Source organism: Mesoplodon densirostris, chromosome 2 (genome assembly GCF_025265405.1).
Source record: "Mesoplodon densirostris isolate mMesDen1 chromosome 2, mMesDen1 primary haplotype, whole genome shotgun sequence".
Classification (NCBI taxonomy): Eukaryota; Metazoa; Chordata; class Mammalia; order Artiodactyla; family Ziphiidae; genus Mesoplodon; species Mesoplodon densirostris.
Genome location: NC_082662.1, coordinates 167,384,253 through 167,393,490, shown reverse-complemented (window position 1 = coordinate 167,393,490; position 9,238 = coordinate 167,384,253).

Genomic DNA, 9,238 nt, shown 5'->3' with positions numbered 1-9,238 from the left:
TAATGCATGTTCTGAAAATTTATACCAGCTGAACAGCTTCTATTTCCTCTATTGCAGAAGTAGCTAAGCAGAGTTAAGCATTCTGATTTTAATTCATGAAGCAGGACATCTTTCCTGGCAGATCCTGTTGAGTTTTCAGTTTGGCTGCTGACAACTAGAGAAATGTGTTTTCTACAGTCCCTTCCTCTCCATCCCCTGTCCTGCTTCCCATATTCCTCAGAGCTGGCAGTAGATGCTGACAGAACGTCTTCACCCCAGGGTTTGAGGAGCTGAGGTTTGCTCCACAGGTGGCCCAGAACCAGTGAAGGCCTTTCTCAGCAGTGTGCCCTGGTCACATGCCAGCTACATGTAGACTGAATGTCACTCACTGAGACAGACTTTCTCTTTCTACTCTTCTCCCCCACTTTAAAAACATAATTTAGCATTTTCTGGACAAGATTGGGCTTACTGCAAGGTAGTGTTAGATAAGGCTGTCAAGAGGGAGGGACTCAGGGACGGAAAGGAAGGAGGAAAAGTTGGAGGAGAGATTGGAGAAAGGGGAGGAGTAAGAGGAAATTGGAAAAGCAGAGTTTAAAAAAGGGATAACAATAGTACTGACTTTTAGGGATGTTGTGAGAATTAAAGACTGTTCCTAAAGGTCTTTGTACTTGTTGCCTCTATGGAAAACTCTCTCCTCAGTGTTCTCACTTTCTCATTTCACTTCAAAGGTCACCTTGCAGTGAGGCTGTCCTTGATGTCCTTACGTAAAATCCCCTCCCTTACATCACTCTCTAATTGCTTAACCAGTTCTATTTTTCTTCACAGCAATTATTACCATCTGCCATATTATATATTTATTGGTTTGTTTTCCTTCCCTCAAAAGAACTGTAAACTTCACCACCACAAGGACTTTTTCTTTTCTTCTTTTTTTAAAAATTGCTATCAATTTTTATTTCAACTTCAAAAAAGGAAGCTTAAGGGCTTCCCTGGTGGCGCAGTGGTTGAGAGTCCGCCTGCCGATGCAGGGGACACGGGTTCGTGCCCCGGTCCGGGAAGATCCCACATGCCGCAGAGCGGCTGGGCCCGTGAGCCATGGCCGCTGAGCCTGCGCGCCCGGAGCCTGTGCTCCGCAACGGGAGAGGCCACAACAGTGAGAGGCCCGCGTACCGCAAAAAAAAAAAAAAAAGGAAGCTTAAGCATTTCCAAAACGAATGACTGCAAAGTAAGAGCAGCCTCTTATGAGAAACAACATTTTTCATAAGATTATTTCACTTAACTAATAGAAACATCTGAAACTCTTTGTCCTATTTTTTGTTAATTTGTCAGTGATTATCTCAGCTCTGTCTAAGGCATTCGTATAACATCTTGGAAATTATTAAAGTATATGGCCTGCTTTTTTTTTTTCTTGTGGTATAATTGACATACAACATTATATTAGTTTCACGTGTACAACATAATGATTCAATATTATATACACTGCGAAATGATCACCACAAAGTCTAGTTCACATCCCTTACCACACATAGTTACAAAAAATGGTTTTCTTGTGGTGAAACTTTTACTCTCTTAGCGACTTTCAAATATACTTTCTATAGTATTATTAACTATAGTCACCATGCTGTACATTACATTCTCATGACTTATTTATTTTATAACTGGAAGTTTGTACCTTTGACCCCCTTCATCCATTTTGCCCACCCCATTACACCCTGCCTCTGGCCACCACCCATCTATTCTCTGCAGCTCTGATGAGTTCAGTTTTTGTTTTTTTTTTTAAGATTCCACATGTAAGTGAGATCATACAGTATCTGTCTTTCTCTGTCTGACTTATTTCACTTAGCACAATGCCCTCAAGGTCCATCCATGTTGTTGCAAATGGCAAGGTTCTCTTCTTTTCACGGGCTGCATAACATTCTATTGAATATATATTCCACATCTTCTTTATCCATTCATCCACCTATGGACACAGGTGTTTTCCATATCTTGGCTATTGTAAATAATGCTACAATAAACATGGGGATGCAGTTTTTTTTTTTTTTTTGAGTTAGTGTTTTTATTTTCTTTGGATAAATATCCAGAAGTAGAATTACTGGATTGTATGGTAGTTCTTTTTTTTTTTTTTTTTTGCGGTACACGGGCCTCTCACTTTTGTGGCCTCTCCCGTTGCGGAGCACAGGCTCCAGATGCGCAGGCTCAGCGGCCATGGCTCACGGGCCCAGCTGCTCTGCGGCATGTGGGATCCTCCCGGACCGGGGCACGAACCCGTGTCCCCTGCATCGGCAGGCGGACTCTCAACCACTGCGCCACCAGGGAAGCCCATGGTAGTTCTATTTTTAATTTTTTGAAGAACCTCCATACTGTTTTCCATAGTGGCTACACCAACTTACATTCCCACCAAGAGTGCACAAAGGTTCCCTTTTCTCCACATCCTTGCCAACAGTTGTTATTTTTTGTCTTTTTGATAATAGCCATTCTAACAGATGTGAGGTGATATCTCACTGTGGTTTTGATTTGCATTTCCCTGATAATTAGTGATGTTGAACACTTTTCATGTACCTGTTGACCATCTGTATGTCTTCTTTGGAAAAATGTCCATTCAGATCTTCTGCCCATTTTTTAATTGGAGTGTTTGGGGTTTTTTTTACTATTGACTTGTCTAAGTTCTTCCTATATTTTGGATATTAACCCCTTATCTGATTTGCAAATGTTTTCTCCCATTCAGTTGGTTGTCTTTTCATTTTGTTGAGATTTTCTTTGCTGTACAGAAGCCTTTTAGTTTGATGTAGTCCCACTTATTTATTTTTGCTTGTGGTGTCAGATTCAAAAAATCATCGCCAAGACTGACGACATAGAGCTTAATGCCTATGTTTTCTTTTAGGTGTTTTATGGTTTCAGGTCTTACATTCAAGTTTTAATCCATTTTGAGTTAATTTTCATGTATAGTGTTAGATAGTGGTCCAGCTGCATTCTTTTGCATGTGGCTGTCCAGTTTTCTTAACACCATTTATTGAAGAGACTATTTGCATAGGGACTTTTTTCAGTTTCACTCCTTGCTATTGATATATTCCAAGCATCTAGAACAGTACCTGACACATAGTTGATGTTCAATAAATATTTGTTGAATGAATAAATGGGGTGGAGGCTATCTAGGGACTCCTTAAGAAAATTAAAAATTTTTCTTCCTTCTTCACCCAATCTCAGTGTCTCTGAGAAGAATGAGAATCCTGATTTTAAATCTTTATCTCCTGGAGAGAAGTTGTTTTATTTGCTTATAGTTTGATCCTTACCGTCCTTTTCATAATTTTTTCCTACCAGCACCCCAACCCCTACAAAGAGAGAGAGTGTGCCGTCAAGGAATCCTTCTTTCTTTCATGGCCATCCTTTTGGGACAAACCTTAAGTCTGCAAAGCAAGGACAATGATTATTTCCTTCCTACCTCCCCGAAGAGGATGAGGATGAATCCAGTGACAAAGGGAAGAGCATGATGTAAGGCAGAGCTCACATCACAGAGACCCTAAGGGATGTTATTTCCTCTCTTCTTCCTCTGTAAAAACTCCAGATTTTTGTTTCGGAGTTGTGAGCGCTTTAAAGAATATAAAATCTGAGATAATATGACTTCCACAGGATTTCACCTCTGGCTACTGGTATGAGACACAGCAGTGGGGCTCCCTGGGTTTGCATTTGACTCGCAGCCTTGGGGAGTGGGGCAGTTAGAAAGGAGGGCTATCAGAGGTAATGGTGGTTCCAGTGGGCTTTGGGGCTTTCTACCACAACTTTAAGCAATTCAGACAGGAAAGGTTGGAGAAACTGATGAAAAGAAACTGCAGGAAAAAGAAGTGGAGAGAGATGCAAAACTGAGGAAGAGGGAGAAGAGAAATGAAGATAACTCATACTATCCTCAGTACATGCTAAGCTGACCTGCTACCCCACCTACAGATGCTAAGGGATATCTTCAGCTTAGTTTTTGGTCAGTTTAGGCCAATGATCTTCAAGTCTACACTTGCAGCAACCTTTAATCACTTGATGGAATTTCTCCCCAGCATACCATATGTTGGTATAAAGAATTCATTTTATAAAGGATTTGTCTGACTTTTTTCCCCAGGTTCCTGACATGCAGCTTCTAACACACTTGGGATTTCCAGAGTGATAGAAGTGTCTTTGTTATTCATGAGCCCCTTGGATCACTGTGCTATCATTATGTTAATGAGGTGACTCATTGTGGCCGTTAGATAGCTTCTGAATGGGAGCTGATCACTGGGAAGACCAACTGTGTGATCATAGGGTTACGTCTTTGAGCCAACTCAACCTCCAGGGAGGCAAGGGGGACAGGAGATTGAGTTTAATCATGGAACCAGTGATTTAACCAACTATGCCTATATAATAGAACTCTGGACACCAAAGCTAAGGGGAGCTTCCTGGTCGGTGAACACTTTGATGTGCAGAAAGGGTGTCGTGCCCTCTTTCCATAAGGAAAGGACACAGGATCTTCCCAGGCCTCAGCCTGTGTGTCTCTTCATTTGGCTGTTCCTGATATGTATCCTTTACAGTAAAACTGTACTTGTAATACAGCACTTTCCTGAGTTCTGTCAGTTGTTCTAGCAAATTATGGAACCTGAAGGAGTCACGAGAACCGCTGCGTTTACAGCCAATCAGGTAGAAGTGCACATGGCCTGGGGACCCCTTAAATTTGTGACTGGTGTCTGAGGTGCGGGCAGTCTTGTAAGTGACTGTGCCCCTAATTTGTGGGGTCTGTGCTAACTGCAGTGTAACTGAATTGCAGTACACCACTGGGTGTCAGAATACGCTACATATTCAACTTAGCAGAAATGTCAACTTTTTGGTGAAACCTTCCTTGACTTCCCACCCCCAAGTTAGGTGCTCTGTTGTTGTCCTTTCAGGGCAATCTGCTGAGGCCTCTATCATGGCACACACCCTCCTTTTGTACACACATAATTTTTCTGTTAAGGAGTCTGCTTCCCCCTCCCATCCAGGTGCCCGAGAGCAGGCCTGTGTGCTGTCCCTCTCTGTATCCTCACCACCTAGCATCATGCCTGGCACACAGACGGCACTCAGTGAATGTTAGCACAGCAAATGGGTCGTGAAAATTAATTTTTGAGAGCCCTCAGCCCAGAATGGATAACTAATGACAGAGAGTGAATTTCCTGTAACTTCACTTTAAAACAAAAGTTACCCATACCAAGTAAATTTCTCATTTCTGACCACTAGCCTCACAGCAAAAACGTCTCTTCTCAAAAAAAGAGATTGTGCATGGTGGGGCACCCATCAGTGCATGGCATGAATGTAAAGTGGAGGTGTCAGTGCATTTGTTGAAAGAGACAGAAACGCCTCAGGGGCAGGTAGTGGCTATTTCAAATACCTCAGTGTGTATTTGGGTGCCGAGCCAGGTAAGGAGATACAGTGAACAATCCAAGGAAAATTATCCATGCCCTGTCCACAGGACAGTCAGAGCTACTCTGAGAAAATGGCAAATTTGTAGGGAAAATTGACACACCTTTTTGTTAGTTTTTAATCACCAGCGCTGCAGCTCAATGTGGTTGTACACAGTTTCACATCCAACCCAAGCTTTCATAAATCCCTCTGCACATTCCATCCCCTCTTAGCCCAGGGCCCTGCCCCATTCTCAGCAGGGCCTCCCACCAGCCGTCTTCTAATTCATCTTCATCCGAGCAGCAGCAGCAGCTAGCTTTCTGTGTCATTAATTGGCTGCAAGGTGGAAGGTGTGACAAGGAAAAAGGTTATATTCTGGAAGCTTTTGCATCTTCAGGTTAAACCAGGATGACTGGTCTCTGGGAAGGGACAAGGTTCCAGAGAGGGTACAGATTGGAAATTTAGGGGCAGAGGCTGTTTACAAATTGTGTTCCAGCCCCATGAAAGAGTAAGGGAGAGAGTTCCCAGGGGGTCGACCCCCCAGGGAGGGCTGGATTTGGGGATGACTAATGCAATTACCCACTTGGAAGTTAGCTTAGGAACTGAAAAGAAATAGACCAGAGGTGACAAGCTTAGACATTCTTTTGTTTGTTTCCAATCCCCCACCGTCCCCCAGCCTGGCCTGTCAAGAGTTGGGAAAGCAGCTGGGTGAGGGGAGTGCAGCGAGAGAAGAAGGAACGAGATATAGAAAGAGATTCTTTGAAAAAGGGAGTATGGGAGGCGTTGAGTGTGGCTAATGTGGTTAACGCTGACCCAGGGGCAAGATGGGGTATTAATTTTGATCTCCCTAGATTTATGACCGCCATGAAAATACATGATTGTGAGGCAGGGGCTGGATGGCAGGGGAGCACAGGAAGTCAGCTGCTTCTCTCCACTGAGAGTCGGCCAGGTAAGAGCAGGGTAGACCTCACCTGGAAGAATAAGGTCCCTGGCGCAGGGAGGCCTCATGTAAGGACTGGGAGAAGAAACCACCAGAAAACTGGCCTAATTAGACCACCAGCTAATAAGCAACTGCTGTGTGGGGACTCTAAGCTGTGTTGTGTCTCCCTCCTCCCTCACCCTGGCTTCCCCAACTTTCCCCAAGTGGTTGGACATCAGGCTCTTCTACCAACAAATTCTGTGGCTCTCCCTTAGTCCCCCAAGACCTCATCTGAAAATCCCTTCCAGGGAAAGTGCACCCAACAAGAGCCATGGTGGGGAGGATAACCTGAGCTACACAGTCAACTAGGTATTTTCCAGATCTAAAAAGACTGAGGAATGGCCATAGCCAAGAGGAGCCTGAGGACACGTGAGGACTAAATGCAGGGTGGAATCCTGGAACAGAAAAAGGACGTTTGAGGAAATCTGAATCAAGCGTGGACTTCAGTTAATAACAATGTATCGATATTGGTTGGTTGATTGAGACAAATGTAGCATACAACAATGTAAGATGTCAATAACAGGGGAAACTGGGTGTGCGGTATGTGGGAAGTCTCTGGACTATCTTTGCAATTTTTCTGTAAATCTAAAACTATTCTAAAATTAAGCAGTTAAAAAATGTGTGAATCACTGACAGCATTGACTCAAAGATGAGGACGTTACTTTGGAAGGATCACATTAAAGATTCACGTTATTCTCTTTCTCTGTGTGTAAACATGAGTTTTCTATAATAAACATATGATGCTTTTGTAATTAAAAAGTAATTTAATACAAATTGCTTTGGAAGAAGAAAGAATGCAGAGTAACTACTTCTTCGAACATGTTCATGTGTTCATTTATTTAGCGTTAAGCACGTGTATATTTGAACCAGGCATTCTACGGGGGAAACAAGATAAAGCTCCATCTTCACGGGTAAGAAGAAGCTGGTGACCTAGTGGAGCACTGATGCCCAAGCCCACAGCTATGAGACAGTGAGTGGGGTGAGCTGAGCCTGGTGTGAGTACGGTGACAACACAGAGGAGCGAACGCCCAGCTCTGCCAGGGGTTGGTCAAGGCTAACGGTGCGATATGTCTTGACTTAAGGGTTAAGCTCTGGAGTTGGATAAGTCCCTCAAAACCTCATAGAGCTACTCTGAGAAATAAATTAACAAAGTGACAAGCACAGAATAAGCCGGTTCCTGATATATCGAAGGCTTTTTACATGGCACGGGCTCTTGTAGGTACTTTAGATCTGCTAAGCTCATCTAATCCTCAGATCAACCCATGAGGTAGGTACAATCATGAGCCTCTGTGTTTGAGATGAGGAAGCTGAGGCACTGAGGAGTTAACAATTAATCCCTGGATACCAGCTAGTCAGTGGTGGACCTGAGCAGTCAACTCCAGAGTCTGCACTGAATTGCCCGGCCAGGTGCCTCCTGCTATGACTAATGTAGTGGTTAAGACCAGTAGGCAGGCGAGGTGAGGAAAGCTATTATAGGTCTTACCACTTGACGGCCTAGACCTCAGGAGAGGTTTCACTGTGATGTAGGTTTGAGGTCTTCAGCACATGGTGGAAGGTGACGCGTTAGAGCTGATGAAATGGCCCAGGAAGAGCATCCCCGATTCAGCGCAGGACATCACGGAGTTCTCAAGGAGCGCAGTAGGAACTGTTCATGCTGCTATAGCAAATTACCAGAGACTTGGTGGTGTAAGCAACAGACATTTATTTCTCACAGTCTGGAGGCTGGGAAGTCCAGGATCAAGGTGCTGGCAGACTCCGTGTCTGGTTTGCAGATGGCTGTCTTCTCTTGTATCCTCAGGTAGCAGAGAGCAGAGAACAAGATCAAGCTTCCGCATAGCTCTTCTTATAGGGGCACTGATCCCATTCATGAGGGCTCCACCCTCCTAATCTAATCACCTCTCAGAGGTCCCGCCTCCTAACACCACACTGGTGAGCAGCAGTCAATCACTGGTCTCCTACTGCTCTACAGCTCACTGCTCAGGACTTCTCTTTCCCCACGGTTTGTGCTTCCTCCTAGCTTTCACAGCCTTGTGACACATATGCCTTCATGTTAGCTCCTGTGATCATTCCTCTGTGTCTTGTAACTTCTCCTCCCTACTGAATAATGACTTGCTCTCTGAATCTTTAGTTCAAACTTTGAGAGGTAGGTCTCAGCAATTCAGCTTATATCCATGTCTCTGAGAGGCGGTGTCCTCCATGGCTTGGCTGCCGGGGGCCTCTGGTCTAATCGGCTGTGGCCAAGGAGGCCAGGTCACATGATACCAGCGGGGCACCCAGTTTAGAAGAACTGTTTTGGAGAAGGGCTGTGGGCATGGGAGGTTTTTCGAGGCTTAGCCTACACAGAAATTCTCAGTGAGGACTACAAAGTTTCTAGCCTGGGTCACTACACTATAAGAGTGATGTGAGTGAAGAGAAATGAAGAACAAAAGATTAGGAGCAAGTTGGTTTGGTGGATGGAGAAGTTTGAGGGGTGTGTAAGAGAGACATTCACATAGAGGGAGAGATCCAGAGGAAGTTAGAAATTCAGGCCTGGAATTCAGGAGAGGTCAGCCGTGGGGAGGACGATTTAGGGATGAGCACCAAATGGTCACGGAAGTCTCCAGAATGGGGTGCCCTGGATGGGGGGAAGATAAAATGAGTCACCTCTGGGGATAGGAAGGCTAGGGAGGCACTGGCTGATTCTACATCCTTCTTTGTAGGAGGCCAGAGAGCTCATCCCACAATTTCCCAAGAATTTATTATATCAGTGGGTGAATGGCTTCCTACTTCTCTCTCTCTGACCTTCGGAGCAATATTTTCTGGCCCTTTCTCAAGGTACCAGAACTTTGGGAGCCTGAACCTGGCAATGCCCATTGCACCTCACAAATCAGCTTAAGGCAAATACTGCAGTAA